General features: G+C 45.2%; 1 protein-coding gene and 1 pseudogene across 1 annotated transcript in view; one reads left to right on the top strand and one right to left on the bottom strand.

The window, feature by feature from the left end:
* LOC124621820 (tryptophan 2,3-dioxygenase) overlaps positions 1–25759 on the bottom strand; it is a 421662-nt gene that overhangs the window by 186486 nt on the left and 209417 nt on the right. The gene's annotated exons all lie outside the window — the stretch shown is intronic.
* Positions 11611–11728, top strand: LOC124623249 (annotated as a pseudogene).

The following is a 25759-nucleotide window of genomic DNA, read 5'->3' as shown; positions in this document are numbered from 1 at the left end:
TATAGTGTAGAACAGTTTCTTGAAGACCGTCCCCATATTTTGCTGCATTTAAGGCCCATTCTTTGCTCGATAGCGCCTTCAGTGCTTTTATCACGTCTCGTTTATTCCAAGTTTTTTATTTTCTCCTTGGCGTTAACTTTTTACAAAACTTCTGCAACACAAATCTGTACAGAAGTTCTGTAGTGATTATAATTTGCGGCCTTTGATGTTGGGGGCTTATATTAACAGCAAGAAGAAGGCCCATAATACCAACACCACCTATTTTGGGAAAAAAACGTAAAGTATAAAACGAAATATTAACACTGGAACATAACCCTTGATACATGCACAATACGATGTAAGTATCATAATGAGTATTTTTATAGGAATAGCTGTAATAATAATAATATCTAAAAATAATGTCTAAAATTTTTGGCGGTGGTGAAAACAGGAAAACGTCACTGCCTGCTCGTATAGCTACTCGATCATTGCACTTTACTGGTGTAAATAAGATCTAGTACTTTATTAGTACAGTCACCAATCAGAATGTGCTGTTATGTTTACTAGTTATTGAGGAGGCCCGAATTATTAGCAGGGGCCCACGATACCACCTGTACCCCTAACACTGATGTCGACGGTTACGTGCTTACATGTTTCAATAGTGCTGTCATTTTTTCTAGAGTGTGTGTCTGACCATTTCACTTTGAGTTTTTGTTTTAAATTTTACGTAAAATCGAATGCAGGGATAATTATGCCTTTCCCTTCACAAGTTGCTTGTTTTGCTACTTGTCTCCCTTCTCATTACCCTGAATTTTGCAAAGTGCCTTCAACCTTATGAATAGCACCTTCTTTTGTGCAGATACACCAAAACATTGTGCTTAGCGAACGACATATGAGCCAGTAGCGGGGCTGCAACCAACTCCGTATCTCGAACTTTCAAAGAAAGTGTGAGAATTCCCAGATTGTTGCGGGCTGTCATAAACACTCCAGTAATATCCGACGCAAAATACAAATGCACAAGCAGAGTTGTTATCACTAGACAGTAATGGAGGGAACTGTTCAGCTTTATAAACGGCAGACTCTGAACTTACTAGCGTGGTGGCCAGATATTTAGAGAGATGGCAATTTCGCTCGCCTGTTACAGTCCTGGTGGGTGGTAGGGATAGGACGAATACTAATTAGCCGGCCGGTGTGGCCGTGCGGTTCTAGGCGCTTCAGTCTGGAACCGCGTGACCGCTACGGTCGCAGGTTCGAATCCTGCCTCGGGCATGGATGTGTGTGATGTCCTTAGGATAGTTAGGTTTAAGTAGTTCTAAGTTCTAGGGGACTGATGACCTCAGCTGTTAAGTCCCATAGTGATCAGAGCCGTTTGAACCATTTGAACGAATACTAATCGTGCAAATCGATAGATGTGGAGAATCTATGCTGGCTGCAGAATCCATATCAGTTTCTCGGACTGGTGGGGTAAAATACCTTCCTTGCAGTAACTACAATTTTCTGGCATAGTGCACCTAGGTGGTGATAATTAGACTGACAGTGTTCCGAGTGGTGCAATGCGGGCTGTATACGTTGCAGGACCTTGGAACATTGAAGATATGTTCATTAATCGGTGCTCTCGCGGAGTGTACTGAAAAAATAAAAGTTTCACTTTCTGCCACGAGGTGACAATATGGCGCTAGAAGCAATTAGAATGTGAAATATTTCCTGTTTTGAAGTCAGTACGCTGTTTGTCACTTGGCAATGCATGTTGATTTCTTTTTTGAAGTGACTGTTCGTGTAAAGGATTGAGAAGGTTGAAGTTTTCCGTTTGAAACCCAATGGCTATTGAGAAGAAAGTTCGCTCTCTGGTGATAAAGTTATATCAGTCCGGCAGTAATAGGAGCGCTGTATTGCGGGAATATCGCCGACAGAAACAGCTGCGAAGAGGCCCAATATGAGTCTACATCTACGTCTACATGGATACTCTGCAAGTCACACTTAAGTGCCTGGCAGAGGGTTCATCGAACCACCTTTACATTAATTCTCTATTATTCCACTTTCGAACAGGGCGAGGAAGGAACGAATTCCTGTATGTTTCCGTGAGAGCTCTAATTTCCGTTATTTTATTGTGATGTGATGATCGTGCCACTAAAATATTTTCGCATTCGGAGGAGAAAGTTGGTGATTCAAATTTCGTGAGAAGATTCTGCGGCAACGATAAGCGCCTTTGTTTTAATGGTGTACATCCCAAATCCTGTATAATGTCCGTGACACTCTGTCCCCTATTTTTCGATAATACAAAACGTGCTGCTCTTCTTTGAACATTCTCGATGTACTCCGTTAATCCTATATGGTAAATATCTCAGATTTCGCAGCAGTACTCCGAAAGAGGACGGACAAGCGTGGTGTATGCCGTCTCTTTAGTAGATCTGTTACATTGTCTATGTGTTCTGTCAATAAAACGCAGTATTTGGTTTGCCTTCGCCACAATATTTTCTATGTGTTTTTTTCCAATTTAAATTGTTCATAATTGCAATTCCTAGGTATTTAATTGAATTTACGGCCTTTAAATTAGACTGATTCATCGTGCAACCGAAGTTTTAACACTCATGTGGATGACCTCACACTTTTCATTATTTAGGGTCACTTGCCAATTTTCGCGCCATTAGATACCTTTTGAACTTCGGATGAGTTTACTAGACGATAAACGACAGCGTTATCTACTAACAATTTAAGGCGGCTGCTCATATTGTCTCCTAAATCGTTTATACAGATAAGGGAACAGCAGAGGGCTTAAGACACTACCTTGGGGAACGCCTGAAATCGCTTCTGTTTTACTCGATAACTTTCCGACGATTACTACGAGCTGTGACCTCTCTGATATAAATCGGCTAAGGAATATGATCAAGAAATCTGAAGAAACAGGTGAATTAGGTGGTGCAACATGGAGAGGGAGGCGGCCCATTCCCTTGGCCATTGTTGTTGAAGTAGATGTAGCTACTGTATAACCGACCGTGCAGCACTTGCCTCAAATTCTGCAGCCTGTGCTCGAGCTGGGTCATGGGTATTGCCTCCCCCCTAGTCAATAGTTCAAAGGATTATGTGGCGCAGTTTACACTGGTATCCATACAAAAATCAGCAAGTGCACCAGATGAAGCCCGAATATAGGCCACAAGGCCCTTCGTTTCGTGGCATGCAGAAACGGTTGAAACGTGGCCGGCGAATATTCTTTGGACTGACGAGGCACATTTTGCTCTGCACGGTGCCGTGAATGGACAGAACTGTCGCATCGGCATTCTACTCCACCACATGTTGTGCAGGAACAAGCTCTGTGTTCCGGCGTAACGTTAAGCGCCGACCTGGAACGTTACAGCAGAGAGAGCTGTGAGACGACGTTAGCCAATAGTACGCTGATTAGGACGACACTTGGACAGGAGCGGCATCTGCACGAAGAGAATATAAGCGCTGCGCCACATAGCCGCGGCCGCAGTGGATGACGAGCCGTCCTACAAATGCCACAGCAGTGACTTATGAACTGTGTTATTTTGCTTGCATTGAAATTGTATATATCAAAGGACATTGTTTATTTGCATGTCGACATTTGCTTGCGACACCTCTTTGTGAATATACAAAATGAAATATTGTCAATTTAACTCGCTGTAATAAACTCCGTTAATACGATTTTTTTGAATTGATGACCAGCGATCCGAGAAAACAGCTTCCTAGGCACCCTATGTTAGACGAGTGCGCAGTATACTACACTCTGCACTCAACTTACATGTCTGTGTGGTGTGGTTTCACAAGCTCCTTTATCCTCAGTCTCTTTTTTCATTTTTTTTTCTCTAGGCGGTAACACCTCGTGGGCGTATTAGGTGTATATTGACATCTGCACTTTGTAAGGACCTCCTTGTATAACACGTGATTCCAGCTTTGCAAGAACGGAACTGTGTGTACACCAATATTTTCAAGCAAGATGGGGCGACACCAGACGTCACTTGCTAGGAGAAAGATTTGCTTTGAGAAACCTTCGGTAACGACCGCAGCATTTCTAGGCAATTTCTATATGTGTAGCCTTCCAGATTCCCCAACCTAAATCCACGTGACTTCTGGTTGTGATGATATCTCAAAGATAGGTCTATCAGGGATGTATCCTGACTCTTCCTGACCTGACGGATAACATACGGTGACATATCGCTCATATTACGCTGGATGTAGAATGTTGCTTGTCAGGAAACCACACTGAACACAAGCTGTAGCTTGTGGCCATACCCTAATAAACGTGCCAGAACCATCGTTATCAAGTGTTTTATAGTTCCTACCCTTTTTCTCAACCCACACCGCATTCTGATTGCTTACAGGAGCATAAAATGAAACTGCTATTTTTTCAGCATGTTCTACCAGCACACCGATTAATGAACATATCTACGAAGTTACAGCGCCCTGCGATGTATACAGCCCTTGCTGCGGCACGCGGAACAGTCAGTTTAATTATAACCACTCGATATATTGTCGTTTGAATGCTTGACTGTCATTTGCTTACTAAGGAACTCGCCATGTTGACCACATTAGGTTTTATTGGTAGACAGCTTGTGGGATAGATAAGAATCATCTATTTTCCACTTTGGGCCTCTGACATTTCCAGCAGCTCATTGGTATGTCTACAACTACGTCTATACTCTGAAAACTACTGCGAAGTCAATTTCAGACTTACTTCTCATTGTACCATTTATTAGCGCTTTCTCCTGATCGGCTGACGTATATGTGTGTGTGTTACCACGTACCTTTGTGGAAAATTAGAAGTGAACTTTCGTTTGCCTCAATTACGAGACTTTTACTGGCATCGTTATTGTTACCTTTCTTTTGTTGTTCAGCCATCAACCGTGTAAATTTACACAAATAAAAGCTGTGTTTGTGAAAAATTGCGAATTTTTAGTCATAACACAAGTGGCGACGAGTTGGTGCCTGCGTGTGTCTTCCTCATCGCGGAAGGTGTACTCCAGCAGCTGGTCCCAAGTGTGCATGACTAACTACACGGTTTTCAACAGTTTTGCAAGAAAACTCAGGGTACACAGTAACGTTTATTTACGGAACTCTTGCAAAACCGCCCGGTTCCGCCGCCCCCGCCATTTCTCACTTTCAACGAGGATGCTGAAGGCTGGGAAACATACGAGAAGCAGCACCAGCAGCATTTTCAAATCCACCAGGTTGTCCAAGATGCTGCTCCTCGTTCCTACTTTTTGTCCTGGAACTAGTCCAAAGTGTTTGTTGTCTTGACGAAACTCCAACCTCGACCTCCAGTTTCTTTGACTGTCTCCCAGGTTTTTGAGGTTCTCGCAGCTTACTACTGACAACGGTTCAACATGTTCGCTGCCCGTGTCGAATTTTACCAGTGTCTCAAGAAGGCTGTCCAATCCTATCGCCAGTGGGCAGCGGAACTGCAAGGTCTTAGCCGGAAACGTCACTTCAACGCACGAGTCTCCAAAGATTCCTACACAGATGAGATGGTCCAAGACAATTTCATCCAGGCCGCCCCTGATGCGGCTTTCTGGTACGGCGCCCTCAGACTCGAAGATCCTACTCTGGACCAGACCATTGATCTAGCATTCAAGCATGAAGTCTCTGTGGTGGCCGACAAGCGTTTGGAATCCCAGCCCTCCGTGAGCACGATGCCTTGGAGCCCATCATATCACTGTCTGAGTTCGAAGATGTTGCTGCTGTCTGTTCCGATGACTGGCATCGACCATCCTGTTCTGCACAGCATTGACAGGTCAGCCGCCCTGTCCAGGACTTCGCGCCCTCGGATAGCTCCACAGGTCCGGTGCAGACCGTTGGTGATCGGAGGCCCCCGCACACTCGCCAGCGCCGCCAGCCCCTCCGGCTGCCGTCCTGCCCGGAATGCTTTAAGAACCATGCACTGGAAGACTGCCCCGACAGGTGGGCGTACTGTGCAGTGTGTACCCGTAATGGACATGTCAGTTCGGTCTGCCGATCTCAGCAGCCCTCTCCTCATCTGGCTAATGACCGTCGGGGGCCTATACCCATAGATATGTCTACGGGCAGTCTTCGGGATTTTCCAAGCTGATGATCGACGTTCAGGTCAACGGTCGGCCACTGCAGATGGAGGTGGACCCCGGAGCAGCAGTCTCACTGATCAACTATTCCTTGTATGCAAAGATTGGGATGCCCACCCCTGGGGTTCAACCTCGGCGCCTCCTTACTTATAATAAGCAAGCAATCGCCCTCTTGGGTCAGTTGATGGCTTCTGTCCTGTATAAATCGATTCGTCAGGAAGTTACCTTCCTTGTGGTCAACAATGTGGCCACTGCAAATCTCTTCGGGTTATATTCCTTCCAGGCATCTGGTGTCTTCCCACATTCCATCTCTGGCAGTCGATACCTTGTGCATGGAATTCCAGGACCTCTTCTCGCTGGGCATCAACTGCGCTCAAGATTTCCATGTGTTGCTCCAGCTGAAACCATCTGTGCGCCAGACATACTTCCAGCCCAGCAGGTTCCTCACGCCCTCCTGCAGCCTCTTCAACAAGAAATGGATCATCTCACCATGGTAGGAGTCGTCACTTTGGTCCGTTACAATTCGTGGGGGACACCCTTGGTCGTACTCAAGAGAACAGATGGGCGTCTTTGAGTTTGTGGCGACTTCAAAGCTACGCTTAACCCTCAGCTACAGGTCCTGAGGACCTGTTCTCCAAGCTCGGAGGGGGGCAATTTTTTTCAGAGATCTATCTTGCCGAGGCCTACCTCCAAATACCTTTCACTGAGCCTTCTACTCACTTGGCTGTCGTCAACACACCGTATGGGCTGTTCCGGTTGAACCGCCTCACGTATGGCATCGCTAGTGTACCGGCCATCTTTCAGTGTTACTTGGAACAGCTCTTGTTCTAGGTTGTATCAACTACCTCGACGACATTGTCATCTTCAGCCATGCCACGGATGAACATCTCCGTCATCTGTGACTGTTCCTGCACCTGCAGACTGCGGGCCTAAAATGCAACCTTGGTAAATGCTCCTTTTTTTCAAGCTGCTATCTCCTACCTGGGTTACATCATTTCCCACGATGGCATATCACCTACCTCCTCCCACATCGCCTCTATAGCGGCCGTTCCTCGTACTCGTGATGTCCACCAATTGCGGTCTTTCGTGGGTAAAATTGCTTACTATCAAAAGTTCATTCCCTCTGCCGCCCACATTGCGGCGCCCCTCCATCACCTATGCCGAAATAACGTACCTTTTCATTGTTCCACGGCTTGTGAATCGGCTTTCCAAACCTTAAAGTGGAGGTCCCACTCTGCAGAGTGTCTCATGCCACATAACCCCTCTCTTCCTCTCCTCTTGGCAATGGACACATCAGACTATGGTGTTGGGGCTGTCCTTTCGCACCATCTACCAGATGGACTGGAATCCCCGGTGGCGTACATATCTAAATCCCTTACAGATGCCCAATGCAAATATTCCCAAATTGAGAAGGGAGCCCTAGCCATCATGTTTGCCTGTACCAAATTCCTTCCATACCTCTATGGTACATCTTTTCACTTAATCACTGACCATAAGCCCCTCATGTCCTTATTTTCCCCGTCAGCCCAGTTACCCACGAAGATTTCCCACCACCTGCAGAGATGGGCCCTATCCCATTCATGTTTTAGGTTCACCATACATTTCCGGCCCACCTTCCTGCATGCCAACGCTGATGCATTGTTTTGGCTCCCCTCCGGCATTCGATTCATCGGACCACCTAATTTTTCAGGTCAACGACATACAGGATGCGTTAGCTGCATTCCCAATCACAGCTGAGAGGGTGGCCTCACCGACAACCGCAGATCTGCTCCTGCAACTGGTGCATCGCTCAGTTATCCGTGGCTGGCCGATGCTTCCTCCACCTCGTGCCCAGGCTGACCTCACATTCTTCTTCTCCATCTGCCATCAACTGGTGGCCATCAACGGGGTGCTCCTCCATGCGGAAAATGATGCCAATCCAAGGGTCATCGTACAAACTTCCCTGTGGTCCCAGATTCTCCACGTCTTACATTAAAGTCTCTGAGGTATGGCTCAGACGAAAACCCTCATACATCGCCATGTCTTCTGGGTAGGCATGACAGTGGACGTGGAGAACATGGTCTGGGGTTGTCAGCAGTGTACTCAGGCCCTTCCAACACTGTGATGGTCCTTCCAATCCTGGTTGGCCACTTCCCTCCTATGGGAATGCATCCATGTGGATTTTGCGGGACCCTTCCTCGGCGCTTACTGGTTACTCTTCACGGATGCCTACTCGAACTTCCCTTTGATTATCCAGTGCTCCTCTATCACCACTGAGAATAACACTATAGCCCTGTCAAAAATATTTTCCATTGAAGGCCTTCCCGTCACCTTGGTATCTGACAGTGGCCTGCAATTTCGCAGTCAAGAGTTCGCCAAATTCTGCCACAATAATGGTATCCACCACGTCTTTACCCCTCCTTTTCATCCCCAATCCAATGGAGAGGTAGAGCGCCTTGTTTGCACTTTAGAAACTCAGATGGAGAAGTTTACAGAGAACCATTCTCCGGAAGAAGCTCTTATGTTATTTCTCAGTACCTACAGGGTCACGCCGGTGGGTGACAAGAGTCCAGCCAAACTCCTTGAAGGGCGCCAGCCTTGGACCCTACTCCATCTCCTCCTGCCGCAGGTTGGACCTTGCACCCTACCTGGCGCTTCCCAATATTCATCTGGCTCCAAGGTGTGGGCTCGCAGTTTTGGGCCCTGGCCCGGCTGGCTTCCGGGGGTCGTTATCTGTCCCCGTGGTCAACAACTGTTCAACGTATGCCTGGATGTCAGGGTGGTTTCGTGTCACTGCAACCAACTGCATCCTTGTTTCCTTTAGGAGCCGCAGCCGCAAACGCCGTCTCCTCTCTCTCTCCCATCGCCGGCCCCTTCATTGGGGCCTATGTTGATGCCCTTTCCTCAGTTGGTGGATGATCTTCCCAGAGATAGCCAGCAGACACTGGTTGCTAGCCCAGCGCCGCTGCATACTCCGGACCCAGGGCAGCTCTGGGACCTTCCCCTGAACCCACTTCCCAGCCCCTCTTCGGCGCTGCCTTGGTTGGATGACGTAGACTTCCCCATGCCACTTGCCCAGCCCGACATCGGCTCACAACCACCACTACTTCGGCTTTCCAGCCGCCGCACACGGAAGGCGGTGCCCTACTCTTCGGTGGCCAGGTTTCACCGCCTCCTTCAGGAGCACTTAGCTGCAGATCAGCCTACAGCACTGGGCTATATTGGTACTCTCTCCCCTGTGGTCGCCCATGCTGCAACAGCTTTTCCATGGGGGGAAGGGTGTTATGCCGGAGCCAACGTAGCCCCTGAGGACTGGCAACCCATATTACAGCACAGAGGATGGGGTTGTCTATGTCCAAGGCGTACCAAAAGCACCGTGGTAAACACCAGCTATTTACATACAAGATAATGGAAACAGACATTCCGAGCATTACTTTCTGCAGGGGGAGCTCGAGCCACAGCCTGCAGGAAGTATCACTATGCGAAAACCTGATTGGCTTGAGACAGCTATTTAGGGGCTAGAACCAGCCCTGAAGATCAGTTCACTCCAGCTACTGACCTCGTGGACTTCGATCACTGAAGATTACGTCTTCATCTCTGAATTGGACTTTTACTAGTGTGTGTGTGTGTGTGTGTGTGTGTGTGTGTGTGTGTGTGTGTGTGTGTGTTTATGTACGTGTGTATGTGAGTGTGTGTTACCACGAACCTTTGAGGAAAATTAGAAGTGAACTTTTGTTTGCCTCAGTTAGGATACTTTTACTGGCATCGTTATTGTTACTTTTCTATTATTGTTCAGTCATTAACCGTGTAAACTTACATAAGTAAAAGTTGTGTGTGTGAAAAATTGCGAATTTTCAGTCACAATAATAAGCAAGCTGTCATGGGATAGCTTGCGTCTGTCTTCTAAAGTTTGCCTATTCAATTCTTTTAGCATCTCTGTGATGCTTGCCCATGGGTCAAATAAACCAGTGACCAATCATGCCGCCCTTCTCTGTATACGTTCAATATCCTCTGTCAGTACTATATGATAGGGGACCTATAATCTTGAGCAATATTCTAAGGTAGATAGCACGAGTTTTTATAAGCAATCTCCTTTGTAGACTGCTTGCATTATCCTAATATTCAACAAATTAACCGAAATCTGTCACGTGCTTTACCTACTACTGACCCTATGTGATCGTTCCATTCTATTGTTACGCTCAACTATTTGTGTGAGAGGACCAATTACAATTGAGACTCATTGATATTGTTGCCATAGGATAACACGATTTTTTTTTTGTGTAGTACACAAGTTTTCTTAGCCGTGGCCGGCTCGCGTTGATGCTGTTAGTTCTTTGGCGAGTTTGACACGATCGAGTGGTGTCCTATTTCTCCCTGAGTTACTACCATAACGAGTTGCTGACTTGCCTCCGTCAGTAGCAGAGCAGCACTTATCGATATTAGTACTCCTGTACCATCTTTGGTGTAACCACCATATTTCGGTGTGGTGGTGTGTGTGGCAGTCTGTCAGTTGGGACAGAGCAGCAAGGAAGTCTCCGCGGCGCGGGGTCAGGCTGGGACCTCAGGCGGCGTGCACGCGCTGTCGGATCCTGAGGCGCTAGCTGCGGGAGCTACAAAGTTCGTTGTCCACCGAACCTGGACACTGAAGTTGAGTGATCAGTTAACCCGTTATGAAACCTCAACTCCTGTGACATCTCTTCGTTCTGGCTAGTAGCAAGGTGTGATGTGTTGGAGTCGGCAAAATTTTGCAGCCGTCTTCCTGTATGGTCTTTAACTATTAAATTGGTTGTTACTTATCAATGCAGAGCACCAACGGTATTTTCTGCTTTGTGGCCGTTAACGCCCCAGTTACCTGCCCTGGTCGTTAGCGTAGTTTTCCATCAGTGTGTTTTCCTCGCCGTGATGATGCTGTCCGGCACGGCGTGTAGCTCGAGAACCTTTTAGTTGTTTGTTCATATTTTTTTCTTAGAGTGGTTATTGTGCCTTGGCTGTTTCTAGGCCTTGGCTGTTTCTAGAACCTTCGTCCTCAGCTGATACTTTCCATTGTAGTGCTTGGTTGGGTGGAAGGGAATTGATGAGGTCGTTGGTCGGTCCTTCAGCCGTCCTTCAGCCATCCTTCAGCCGTCCTTACGCCGGTCCTTCAGCCGTCGGGTTGTCATCCGATTATTTAACCATACTCTTCGCTGCCTGTCTCACCTCACCTCACCTTACGCTAGAGCTACCTCCTCAGGCCGACCCTTGGACACTTCTGAACAACACTGTTCTGTTGGTGTTTGAGCGTGATTTTCATTTTAGTCAGAAATACTGTGCGAGGTCTTCAGCCGTTTATTAATTTAGTTTGTTTTATTTTAAGATAAGGCCTTCAGCCGACTTAAATTAAAATTTGAATATTGATTTGTTTAAAAACAAAATTTTGAAAGTTTGTTCTGAGATTCTTAAGCCCTGAGTTGTTCAATGTCCAGTGTGTGGCCTTCAGCCGAGTATTTACGTGAAATACTTTTTAATTAAGGCCCTCAGCCACATGTATTCTTTAAAGCAATATTTTACAACTTGTGTTCAGGCCTTCAGTCGTTCTTGTTTTTGGTGTGGTTTTGGGCCTTCAGCCAACGGCCTTGCCGCAGTGGTAACACCGGTTGCCGTCAGATCACTGAAGTTAAGCGCTGTCGGGCTGGGCTAGCAATTGGATGGGTGACCATCCGGTCTGCCGAGCGCTGTTGGCAAGCGGGGTGCACTCAGCCCTTGTGAGCCAACTGAGGGGCTACTTGATTGAGATGTAGGGGCCCCAGTCTCGGAAACTGACATACAGGCGCGAGAGTGGTGTGCTGACCACATGCCCCTCCATATCCGCACCAGTGACGCCTGTGGGCTGAAGATGACACGGCGGCCAGTCGGTACTTTTGAGCCTTTGTGGCCTGTGCGGAAGGAGTCGAGTTTTTTTTTTAGGGGTGGGGGGGGGGGGAGGGCTCTCAAGTTTTCTTAACTAGGCCTTCAGCCATATTGTTTTATTGTGATCCTTTCAAGGCAATGTGTAATTAAGTGGTTCTTAGGAAAATAAAAGTTCGTATGTTTTCTGCAACTGACAGTAACTGATTACGGCCCCCTCCACAACCATAATCTGATCCGCTCTATCCTGCGAAACCAGATTTCATTTATATATCAAGTTGCCAAACTTTGCACACTTTTAAATCTTACCAAGATGTGATATTTGTGCAGCATTTTTCAGACAGTATTTCATTCACAGCATTGCATCATGTGCAACAATCTGAGGTTACTAACAATATTATCTGCAAGGTCATTAACGTACAGGATGGTAATAATTAAATGTTCGTTACTTCAGGGAGTGTAGAAGGAAATCAGTTTACTGTATGGGCACTCAAACTTATAGCAATAATGTTCAGACTGTGTGCTGCGGGATTTTCGTAATTAGTGGCGTTCTTTCATGACTTGCCGTCAGGCGCTGGTGGTGGTACAGCGGCGTAGGGTTGAAACACAGTCATTGTGCATTACAGTTTCAGACAGGCAACATGGGTCTGGACAAGGAGAGTAGGACTTCACTCTTAAAGCTGTGTCATCAAAACAACAGCAACAATGATGCTTCTCTTTGCTAGCATCTACGCATTAAAGGGATACGGAGAGGTCCTCTTCCGCACCGGGATTGAAGAAAGTGATTCACAAGTTCGAATTAACTGGCGATTTGGGAATTGCTCTTGGGAGAGGGCGAAGGCCAATTGCGCTGCAAGTAAAAAGTTACTGTTGTCATGGATGAGATTGGTGGACGGAATGTGTTATCTTCAACCAGGGCACAAGCTAAGTCTGAACAGCTGAACATTCCATAGTCCACCGTCCGAGAAGTGTTGCGAACAGTTGTGAAGTGGTGCCTTTAGTGCGGTCTCAGGCCGTTGTGAATGCAGATGGTCGTCACGCTTAGCAACGTTTGTAATCTGGAACGTAAATCCTTCTCATGCGGAATTTTAAATGGGTTCGTTTCGATGGTTTATTCGTTTTCTCTTCCGCTTGTCCATACAAATGTTTCCACAAAGTTTCATTGTCCTACAATCACTCGTTTTCCATATGGGTCCTCTCAAGTAGCGAAAGTTTAATTGTAAGCGCTCTGTATAACATGAACAGCAAGAGTTCCAACTCTCTTCGCACATCCGAAGATACTTCCACATCTGTCGATGACTCTCCATCCACGATAATATGCTGCATCATCCTTACTAAAAAATCCTCAATCCAGTATAAAATTCGCTTTAAACACCATTACATCGTGCTATTGACAGAATGCGTATGTATGCTATTGAGTCAAATGCTTTTCGGAAATGCGTTAATGCTACATCTACCTGACTGTCTTGATCATGTGATTGACGTTTTCGGAATCCATTCTGGTTGGCTTGGAGGCCATTCTGTTCGAGATAACTCATTAGAGTTGAGATTATAAATGTTCTAAGATTCGACAATAAATGAATGCCGAGGATACTGGACGGGAGTTTCGTGGATCACTTTCGTTCCCATTCTTTTGGACAGGTGTGACCTGTGCTGTCTTCCAGCCACTGAGCACGGTTTTTCCTTCGAGGGATGTGCAGCACACTGTGTCTGAAAGCAGGGCTAACTCAGCCACAAATTCGGTATAGAATCTGTTAGGAATTCCATCGAGCCTGGAGGTTTGTTCAGTTTTAACTATTTCAGCTGTTTCTCAACGCTATTAACACTAACACTTCTTTCGCTCGTCTTACCAATGGTATGAGGATTAAATTTGGACAGTATTTCTGGAGTTTCTTTCATAACGGAACGTAATTGTTTAACGACAGCATAGGCCCCTTTTACGCAGCGGTAGGGCCCAGCTATCCACAGTGTAAGGTAACAGGAGATAATACGGAGCTCTTTCAAGTAGTTCGTGATTTAAATTTAAAGCACAGCAGCAGGAACAATATGTTGGGCAAAACAGACCGGAAAATACTTGTTCTGTGTTTTGATGAGCGTTGTAGTTCCGTTGCATAGTGTTTTGGTTTTCTTTTATTTGCAGTGAATTATAAAATTGTGGTGGTAAATGTGTGTGAAATTATATAATGTATTTAGGTTTAAGTATTTAAATTTTATAAAAATTGTAAACGAGTTGTGGCCATGTTTAGGGATTATTTTGACTAATGTAGTGTCACGTGACCCGACTCAGGACTGTGGATATGAGCGGGAAAATCGGGTCTTTGGTTGTTGTCCGTTGTGGTGGTAAGTTGGCGGCAAAGTGCCGCGAGTGTAAGCATGGACGCCAATGTATGTGAAGGAACGACGTGAAAGTGTCTAGGTGCGAGACAATAAACAGTGTACGAATTGCACCGATTATTATTATTTATACAGGTCGTATTTATTTGTGAACTTGGAAATGCATGGCCACAAGGTTAAAGTGTTTCTTTTGAATAAATAAATTTCGGTCTGAACGTGTATAGTTCAATTCACTGCTGTTCAAAAACTAGCCACTAAACGACTCAATAGTAGGGGCGCAAATGCAACCGTTCACAACCAACCCCTTTGCAGTTGAGCCACGTGAAAAATAGGTAGTGAACGAGCCCGGGAACAGTTGCAACAACTGGCCGCAACGTCAAACGTCCCTCGCCAATGGACTAGTGAGTCGCTGAATCAGTGGTAGATCCTGTCACTGCGTTAAAGCGGCCATCGTCTGTCGCTCAACAACTGCTACTTTTTGTACGAACTGTTTCTTTATTACAATGACCGACCAAAACAGTGACGGATCCAGAAGGAGGAGGAACGAAACGAAACTTCACGCCTTCAAAGGGTGTGTGATGTCATTTCCTTGTTTACAAAATCGAAGCAAATTTACATAGAGCTTGGCAGTATAAGTTCACTTATCAGTATAACATTGCACCCGCTTTGGTCTGCACTGCATACAGTGATTCGCTTGGGAAGTTTGTAGTAAAACCATTTTATATTGTCCCGAGGCAAACTAGCTCAGAGCTGTTGTAACTAGTCCTTGATATTGTGGATACTGGCACAAGGACAGAGCTGACATCCGAGCTTGTGCCACACATGTCTATCAGGTTCTACATCTACATCTACATCCATACTCCGCAAGCCACATGACGGTGTGTGGCGGAGGCTACCTTGAGTACCTCTATCGGTTCTCCCTTCTATTCCAGTCTCGTATTGTTCGTGGAAAGAAGGATTGTCGGTATGCTTCTGTGTGGGCTCTAATATCTCTGATTTTACCCTCATGGTCTCTTCGCGACATATACGTAGGAGGGAGCAATATACCGCTTGACTCTTCGGTGAAGGTATGTTCTCGAAACTTTAACAAAAGCACGTACCGAGCTACTGAGCGTCTCTCCTGCAGAGTCTTCCACTGGAGTTTATCCATCATCTCCGTAACGCTTTCGCGATTACTAAATGATCCTGTAACGAAGCGCGCTGCTCTCCGTAGGATCTTCTCTGTCTCTTCTATCAACCCTATCTGGTACGGATCCCACACTGCTGAGCAGTATTCAAGCAGCGGGCGAACAAGCGTACTGTAACCTACTTCGTTTGTTTTCGGATTGCATTTCCTTAGGATTCTTCCAATGAATCTCAGTCTGGCATCTGCTTTAACGACGATCAACGTTATATGATCATTCCATTTTAAATCACTCCTAATGCGTACTCCCAGATAATTTATGGCATTAACTGCTTCCAGTTTCTGATCTGCTATATTGTAGCTAAATGATAAGGTATCTTTCTTTCTATGTATTCACAGCACATTACACTTGTCTACATTGAGATTGAATTGCCATTCCCTGCACCATGCGTCTATTCGCTGCAGATCCTCCTGCATTTCAGTACAATTTTCCATTGTTACAATCTCTCGATATACCACAGCTTCATCCGCAAAAGCCTCAGTGAACTTCCGATGTCATCCACAAGGTCATTTATGTAAATTGTGAAAGCAACGGTCCTACGACACTTCCCTGAGGCACACCTGAAATCACTCTTACTTCGGAAGACTTCTCTCCATTGAGAATGACATGCTGCGTCTGTTATCTAGGAACTCTTCAATCCAATCACACACTTGGTCTGATAGTCCATATGCTCTTACTTTGATCATCAAACGACTGTGGGGAACTGTATCGAACGCCTTGCGGAAGTCAAGAAACATGGCATCTACCTGTGAACCCGTGTCTATGGCCCTCTGAGTCTCGTGGACGAATAGCGCGAGACGGGTTTCACACGACCGTCTTTTTCGAAACCCATGCTGATTCCTACAGAGTAGATATCTAGTCTCCAGAAAAGTCATTATACTCGAACATAATATGTGTTCCAAAATTCTACAACTGATAGACGTTAGAGACATAGGTCTATAGTTCTGCACATCTATTCGACGTCCCCTCTTGAAAACGGGGATGACTTGTGCCCTTTTCCAATCCTTTGGAACGCTACGCTTTTCTAGAGACCTACGGTACACCGCAGCAAGAAGGGGGGGCAAGTTGTTTCGCGTACTCTGTGTAAAATCGAACTGGTATCCCATCAGGTCCAGCGGCCTTTTCTCTTTTGAGCGATGTTAATTGTTTCTCTATCCCTCTGTCGTCTATTTCGATGTCTACCATTTTGTCATCTGTGCGACAATCTAGAGAAGGAACTACAGTGCAGTCTTCCTCTGTGAAACAGCTTTGGAGAAAGACATTTAGTATTTCGGCCTTTAGTCTGTCATCCTCCGTTTCAGTACCACTTTGGTCACAGAGTGTCTGGACATTTTGTTTTGGTCCACCTACCGCTTTGAAATAAGAGCAAAATTTCTTAGGATTTTCTGCCAAGTCAGTACATAGAACTTTACTTTCGAATTCATTGAACGCCTCTCGCATAGCCCTCCTCACACTACATTTCGCTTCGCGTAATTTTCGTTTGTCTGCAAGGCTTTGGCTATGTTTATGTTTGCTGTGAAGTTCCCTTTGCTTCCGCAGCAGTTTTGTAACTCGGTTGTTGTACCACGGTGGCTCTTTTCCATCTCTTACGATCTTGGTGGCACATACTCATCTAACGCATATTGTACGATGGTTTTCAACTTTGTCCACTGATCCGCAACACTACCTGTACTTGAGACAAAACTTATGTGTTGAGCCGTCAGGTACTCTGAAATCAGCTTTTTGTCACTTTTGCTAAACAGAAAAATCTTCCTACCTTTTTTAATATTTCTATTTACGGCTGAAATCATCGATGCAGTAACCGCTTTATGATCGCTGATTCCCTGTTCTGCGTTAACTGTTTCAAATAGTGGGCTTTGCCGTAGGTTCGTGAGTAGTGGATTGCGGTGTGAGACTTGTTCGAAGTATTTTCACTGGGGGGAATGCAGTGGGGAAGCCAGTGGGCATTCTGGTGAGATCCTCTCCTGGAACTGCAGGTTATGTAGCAAGAGTAAGTTGATAGAGGAGCAGGAGCGTAAGATCTGTGCCCTTCAGGTGCAGTTGAAAAACGCACAGGAGGAGCTAGATAGGATGAAGAGGGAGAAGGGGGTTGGGGAATGGGAGCTGGCTGTTGGCAAGAGATCTGCTAGGTGAAGGAGATTTTCAGATAGTTTTACTATTGGTGTTTGTAATAGATATGACCAACTGTCAGAGTCTAGTGGAGAGGAATCTCTAGTAGCTGTGGATGTAGGAAGTATGCAGCAGACCTCAGCAGTTACGGTGGCTAGGACAGTTGCAAAGTCTAAGAGAAAGAAGAAGGTTCTGCTGTTAGGTAGTTCTCATAGTAGAGGTGTAGGCCAGCAGTTGCAGGAAGTTTTGGGGAGTGAGTACCAGGTCACCAGCATTGTGAAGCCTAATGCAGGATTGGCTCAGGTGACTTTTAACATAGGGGGGTTATGTAGGGATTTTACTAAAGAGGATCAGGCAGTGATTGTGGGTGGGGCTGGTAATAGTATTGATAGGGATGGGGAGTATGACATAGATGGTGACCTGGAAAAGATAGCCACTCAGACTGTGGAACTGTTTCAGCGTCACGATCGGCCTCATCTTAATACAGCCGTCAGGCGTAATAAAATGAGACTTGGGGGTGCGCTGATGACAGAAGGCATGAGTCACATTTCAGTGGTGTCGGTGGAGTCTATCAGTAGGACGGGTTTCACTAGACATGGCCTGCACCTCAACAGGTATGGGAAGGGGAGGTTGGCAAAACTTATAGGTGACAGCATAGGTAGGGGTGGTGGGATCACTCATGGGAAAATTCCGGTAGTTGTGGGTGTTAGAGCTGTACCTTTTTTAGATTGAAGTCAGCTGATAGGTATTCCTGCTTAAGGGAAGTCTCTCTAACAAAGAAACCACTTTCTACAAAGCTTGGGTATCCGATTAATGAGGGAATTAGTATATTTCATCAAAATATACAAGGTATTAGAGATAAAGTTAGTGAACTGCTTATAGATGTTGACTCTGATATTATTGGTATATCTGAACACTTCTTAAATAAGGAGATAATTCAGAGGCTTCCTTTACCAGGATACAGGTTGGCTGGCAGCTTTTCTAGGAGCTCTTTTCGGTGTGGGGGAGTAGCCATGTATGTGAAAAACGGTATCCCATTTGAGTCAATTGATGTTTCGAAGTACTGCACGGAAAAGGTGTTTGAATGTTGTGCAGGTGTGGTTAAATTAAGTGGAGCTAAACTTCTTACTGTTGTTATTTATAGATCCCCAGACTCCGATTTCACAACATTTTTGCTAAAGCTAGAGGAGGTTCTTGGTTCACTTTATAGGAAATACAAAAAGTTAGTTATATGTGGTGACTTCAATATTAATTGTATAAGTGAATGTGCAAGGAAAAGGATGCTGGTAGACCTCCTTAATTCATATAATCTTATGCAAACCGTATTCTTTCCAACGAGAGTGCAAGGGAACAGTAGAACAACCATAGACAATATTTTTGTTCATTCGTCATTATTAGAAGGGCATTCTGTTAGCAAGAAGGTGAATGGCCTTTCAGATCATGATGCACAAATTTTAAGTCTAAAAGATTTTTGTGCTGCAACACATGTTAAATATAGTTACCAACTTTTTAGGGAAGCTGATCCAGTTGCTGTACAGGCTTTTGTAAACCTTATCAAGGAACAAGAGTGGCAAGATGTTTATAGTGCTGATACAGTAGACGATAAATATAATGCTTTCCTCAAGACTTTTCTCGTGCTCTTTGAAAGTTGCTTTCCGTTAGAACGTTCAAAACAGGGTACTAGCACAAACAGGCAGCCTGGGTGGCTGACTAAAGGGATAAGAATATCTTGTAGAACAATGTGGCGATTATATCAAAACGTTAGAAACAGTCAAAATCTAAATGCAGCAGCCCATTACAAACAGTATTGTAAGGTGCTTAAAAAAGTTATTAGGAAGGCAAAAAGTATGTGGTATGCAGATAGAATAGCTAAGTCTCAGGATAAAATTAAAACCATATGGTCAGTCGTAAAGGAAGTGGCTGGTCTGCAGAGACAGGTCGAGAATATAGAATCAGTGCGTAGTGGGGATGTCCGTGTTACTGATAAGTCGCATATATGTACAGTACTTAATAATCACTTTCTGAATATAGCAGGTGAACTAAATAGAAACCTAGTCCCAACAGGGAATCATATAGCGCTCTTAGAAAAAAGTGTTCCGAGACTGTTACCTGAAATGCTCCTCCATGATACTGACAAGAGGGAGATTGAGTTAATAATTAAATCACTAAAGACCAAGAACTCTCATGGATATGACGGGGTATCTAGCAGAATACTGAAGTATTGTTCCACGTATGTTAGCTCAGTACTTAGCCATATCTGTAACTTTTCCTTTAGGAGTGGTCGGTTTCCTGACCGATTAAAGTACTCGGTAGTGAAGCCACTTTATAAAAAGGGAGACAGGGATAATGTTGACAATTATAGACCTATTTCTATGCCATCGGTGTTTGCTAAAGTTATCGAGAGGGTTGTATATACAAGGTTACTGCAGCATTTAAATTCACATAATTTGCTGTCAAATGTACAGTTTGGTTTTAGAAACGGCTTAATAACTGAAAATGCTATAGTCTCTTTTCTCTGTGAGGTTTTGGACGGATTAAATAAAAGGTTGCGAACGTTAGGTGTTTTCTTTGATTTAACGAAGGCTTTTGACTGTGTTGACCACAAAACATTACTGCAGAAGTTGGAACATTAGGGAGTAAGGGGAGTAGCTTACAATTGGTTCGCCTCCTACTTTAAGAACAGAAAGCAGAAGGTAATCCTCCGCAATATTGAGAGTGGTAATGATGTTCAGTCCCAATGGGGCACTGTTAAATGGGGCGTTCCCCAAGGGTCGGTGCTGGGGCCTCTGCTGTTTCTTATTTATGTAAATGATATGCCTTCTAGTATTACAGGTGATTCAAAAATATTTCTGTTTGCTGATGACACCACCTTGGTAGTGAAGGATCTTGTGTGTAATATTGAAACATTATCAAATAATGTAGTTCATGATATAAGTTCGTGGCTTGTGGAAAATAATTTGATGCTAAATCACAGTAAGACTCAGTTTTTACAGTTTCTAACCCACAATTCAACAAGAACTGACATTTTAATCAGACAGAATGGGCATGTTATAAGCGAGACGGAACAGTTCAAGTTCCTAGGCGTACGGATAGATAGTAAGCTGTTGTGGAAAGCCCATGTTCAGGATCTTGTTCAGAAACTAAATGCCGCTTTATTTACCATTAGAACAGTATCTGAAATAAGTGACATTTCAACACGAAAAGTAGTATACTTCGCATATTTTCATACGCTTATGTCATATGGTATTATTTTTTGGGGTAATTCTTCTGATTCAAAAAGGGTATTTTTGGTTCAAAAACGGGCTGTTCGAGCTATGTATGGTGTAAGTTCGAAAACCTCTTGTCGACCCCTATTCAATAGTCTGGGAATTTTGACATTGCCCTCACAGTATGTATTTTCTTTAATGTCTTTTGTTGTTAGCAATATTAGCTTATTCCCAAGAGTTAGCAGCTTTCACTCAGTTAATACTAGGCAGAAATCAAATCTGCATGTGGAATGCACTTCCTTGACTCTTGTGCAGAAAGGAGTGCAGTATTCTGCTGCATCCATTTTCAACAAGCTACCACAAGAACTCAAAAATCTTAGCAGTAGCCCAAACACTTTTAAGTCTAAACTGAAGAGTTTCCTCATGGCTCACTCCTTCTATTCTGTCGAGGAGCTCCTGGAAGAGATAAAAAATTAAGCAAATTCCAGTGTTACATTCTTGATTTTCTTTATTTAAACTAACGACTTGTCGCCTGAATATGTTTCTTATATTTCATTTTATCTGTTTCTACAATCGTGTTATAATTTCGTGTATTGACTCGTTCCATGACCATGGAGACTTCTCCTAAATGTGGTCCCACGGAACAATAAATAAATAAATAAATAAATAAATAGTTCGGGTCTGTTTGTCACCAGAAGGTCTAATATGTTATCGCCACGAGTCGGTTCTCTGCTTAACTACTCAAGGTAGTTTTCAGATAAAGCACTTAATAAAATATCGCTGGATTCTTTGTCGCTGCCACCCGTTATGAACATTTGAGTCTCCCAGTCTATATCCGGCAAATTAAAATCTCCACCCAGAACTATAACATGGTGGGGAAATCTACTCGAAATATTTTCCAAATTATCCTTCAGGTGCTCAGCCACAACAGCTGCTGAGCCAGGGGGCCTATAGAGACATCCAATTACCATGTCTGAGCCTGCTTTAAGCGTGACCTTCACCCAAATTATTTTACAGTTCGGATCTCCGTTTGGGGATCTTGCTGGCCATAGGGGTACGTCAGGATCACACAGACAGTTCATCGAGACATATGCCACACGTGGACGAGCATTGTCATGTTGAAAAATGGCGTCACGATACTGTCGCTTGAGAGGTAACAAATGAGGACGTAGAATGCCTGAGACGTAGTGTTGTGCCATCAGAGTTCCCTCAATCACTGCCAGCCGTGACCTGAAGTCATATCCGTCCCCATGTCGCTGCGCATTTCCAAACCATTCGAAAAATAGGGCCTCTACCCAGGTCGCCGCTTTACTCGGGCGACGACGGTTATCCGGGGTAGCGCAGAATCGCGATTCGTTGCTGAACACAAGGCGACGCCATTCATCAGCAGTTTATACTTCCCACTTAGGCACCACTCCAGACACAGCTGTTTGTGTTGTTGTGTGAACCGCAGCCTACGCATGGGACGGCATTTCTCTAGTCCGGCGGCTGCTAACCTCTGATCAACGCTGTGGGATGACACGATATGTTGAAGCAAGTCCATATCTGTTTTAGGATGACAGACGCAGACGTGAAGGGGCTACGATGAACATGATTCACAATACGGTGATCCTTGCTTGTAATGAGCAGACGTGGTCAATTGGAACCTTGACATCGACTATGCTTGCTCTCACGTTCCCATGACGTCCAGTATAGGGCTACTATCACATCCGAATGCCCCACAAATCTGGATATAGCACGATTCGACCAAACGGTCAAATGGAGACCCACAATGAGACCTCTTACAAACTCTGTCAGGTGCTGATAACGATGTCTCCGTAGAGTATGCTTCCGTGTTGTTCACAGTGATCGCTTAAAATCTGACGCCGTTCACGCCCTACAGACGTGGTAACAATACTAAACACGAGCAACACTAACGCACATCAGTTGCCGTTCTACCTGTCACAGAGAACTGCGACAGTCCGAAGTTGTCAGGTGGTGTATTCCCTAATATTCTAGGACAAATTAATACGGAAGTACACTCAAGCTCCCATGAAACTGGTATAGGCATGCGTATTCAAATACAGAGAATTGTAAACAGGCAGAATACGGCGCTGCGTTTGGCAACTCCTATATAAGACGTCAAGTGTCTGGCGCGGCTGTTAGATCGGCTACCGCTGCTACAATGACAGGTTATCAAGATTCTACATATACATCTACATCCATATTCCGCAAGCCACCTGACGGTGTGTGGCGGGGGGTACCCTGAGTACCTCAATCGGTTCTACCTTCTATTCCAGTCTCATATTGTTCGTGGAAAGAAGGATTGTCGGTATGCTTCTGTGTGGGCTCTAGTATCTCTGATTTTATCCTCATGGTCTCTTCGCAAGATATACGTAGGAGGGAGCAATATACTGCTTGACTCTTCGGTGAAGGTATGTTCTCGAAACTTTAACAAAAGCCCGTACCGAGCTACTGAGCGTCTCTCCTGCAGAGTCTTCCACTGGAGTTTATCTGTCATCTCCGTAACGCTTTCGCGATTACTAAATGATCCTGTAACGAAGCGCGCTGCTCTCCGTTGGATCTTCTCTATCTCTTCTGTCAACCCTATCTGGTACGGATCCCACACTGCTGATCAGTATTCAAGCAGTGGACGAACAAGCGTACTGTAGCCTACTTCGTTTGTTTTCGGATTGCATTTCCTTAGGATTCTTCCAATGAATCTCAGTCTGGCATCTGCTTTACCGACGATCAACTTTATATGATCATTCCATTTTAAATCACTCGTAATGCGTACTCCCAGATAATTTATGGAATTAACTGCTTCCAGTTGCTGACCTGCTTTTTTGTAGCTAAATGATAAGGGATCTTTCTTTCTATGTATTCACAGCACATTACACTTGTCTACATTGAGATTGAATTGCCATTCCCTGCACCATGCGTCAATTCGCTGCAGATCCTCCTGCATTTCAGTACAATTTTCTATTGTTACTGTGGTGTCACCGCCAGACACCACACTTGCTGGGTGGTAGCCTTTAAATCGGCCGCGGTCCGTTAGTATACGTCGGACCCGCGTGTCGCCACTATCAGTGATTGCAGACCGAGCGCCGCCACACGACAGGTCTAGAGAGACTTCCTAGCACTCGCCCCAGTTGTACAGCCGACTTTGCTAGCGATGGTTCACTGATAAATTACGCTCTCATTTGCCGAGATGATAGTTAGCATAGCCTTCAGCTACATCATTTGCTACGACCTAGCAAGGCGCCATTATCATTTGCTATTTATCTTGTGATGCATGTACCGTCAAACCGGTGTTCACCAATTATGGATTAAAGTATTCCAGAAGCTACGTACCTTTTTTTCTAGTCTCAATTCCTTGTCATTTTCCAGACCTCACGCCAGCCTGTGTGAGCTTAAACACGTGCCTTTCGGCTTCCTCTCATAGTGGATTGGCGCTGTTGCCAGTCCACCACATTTGACGACGAGGACCCCGCGTTCGTATTGATATTGCCCCGATTTACTTGTGTCATGGCTTCGCCACAATCTCCAGATGTACTGTCCGAATTTTATCGCTTGCAGAATCAGCAGACGAAGGCCTTACTGGATGCCCTTGGACAGCTCGTCCAGGGTCAACATGCGATGCAAAACAATGCGGCGGCCGCCGCTCCACCGCCCTCGCAGCCGCAACACGCAGTTGCACCACCTTTTCGTCCTTTTGATGCGGCACTGGAAAGCTGGACGGACTGGTCACGCCAATTTGGATTCCATCTCGCCGCCTACAGAATTCAAGGTAATGAGCGGCAGCCTTTTCTCCTTTCGTCTGTCGGCGTCCACACGTACCGTGTGATAGTCAAATTATTTCCCCGACGCGACATAGCAACTCTCTCCTACGACGAAATTTTGTCTGCATTCGATGCATATTTCAAAGAATCAGTCAATGTCGTTGCAAAAAGGTATACCTTCTTTCGCTCACAACGTACGGCAGGTCAGACTAATCGGGAGTGGGTTACAACCTTGCAAGCCCTTACCAGGGATTGTGCTTTTGAGTGTGAATGTGGACTCCCTTATTCAGATACTATGGTATGTGATGCAATTGCACAGAACGTTTCTGATGTTCGTATACGGGACCGGATTTTGAAACTAGTCACTGCCTCCCTTCAACAAGTGATGGACATATTGGATCGGCAGGACACACTTGACTTTGCTCAGGAATCATTTGAAACTTTGCCACCCATGTGTCAGGTTAACCGGCCCGCCGGGCGAGCTGCATGGAACAGTAAACAGTCCTCGCGCCCGGCCGCGCCAAAGCCGCCTGGCTATCAGCCACGTGTACCGCGCCAGCAAGCAAATGCAGTGAAATCATGCCCGCGGTGTGCTACTAGACATTCGCGTGAGAATTGCCCGTCACGCCAGGCTATTTGCTTTTCCTGTAATAAAGAAGGACATGTTCAAAGTGTTTGCCAGAAAAAGCTCCGATCGGAAGCTCAAAACCGTTCCAGGCCCTAAGCTTCGCGCCGGAATCGGAATCGAACCAAGGATATTCAGGCTCGCGACACTTCGCCCATGGAAATTCATGTAGTTTACTCCACTCCGCCCAGTGCTACTCTCTCTCTCACAGTGACTGTGTTTGTCCCACAAGTAGTGTACGTCGATATCGCCGGAAATCGCGTCAAGTCGCAAGTGATTCTGTACCAGTGTCAGTTCACGTTGCACGAGACAGTCGCTCTTGTCGTCAGCAGGACAATAAACTTTTTGTGGACTTGGACATTAACGGCAAAGTGATACCATTCCAGCTTGATACCGGAGCTGCAGTTTCATCACGACACGTACAAACAGCTGGGCACACCTCCGTTCCATGCTGCAAATATTAAGGTAACTACATATTCAGGTCACGGACTCCCTGTGCTAGGACAGTACAGCCTTCTTGCAACATACAAGGGACAAACAAAACTTGTATCATTTTACGTCCTTCGTTTTTCTTCTGCAGTGAACTTGTTTGGTTTCGATTTATTTCAGTTGTTTAACTTGTCTATAGTAAATCAGGTCCTATCAGTGA

The sequence above is a fragment of the Schistocerca americana genome, chromosome 7 (assembly GCF_021461395.2).
Source record: "Schistocerca americana isolate TAMUIC-IGC-003095 chromosome 7, iqSchAmer2.1, whole genome shotgun sequence".
Classification (NCBI taxonomy): Eukaryota; Metazoa; Arthropoda; class Insecta; order Orthoptera; family Acrididae; genus Schistocerca; species Schistocerca americana.
The sequence above is the reverse complement of the archived record's forward strand: the minus strand, read 5'-3'. Positions and strand labels throughout refer to the sequence as shown.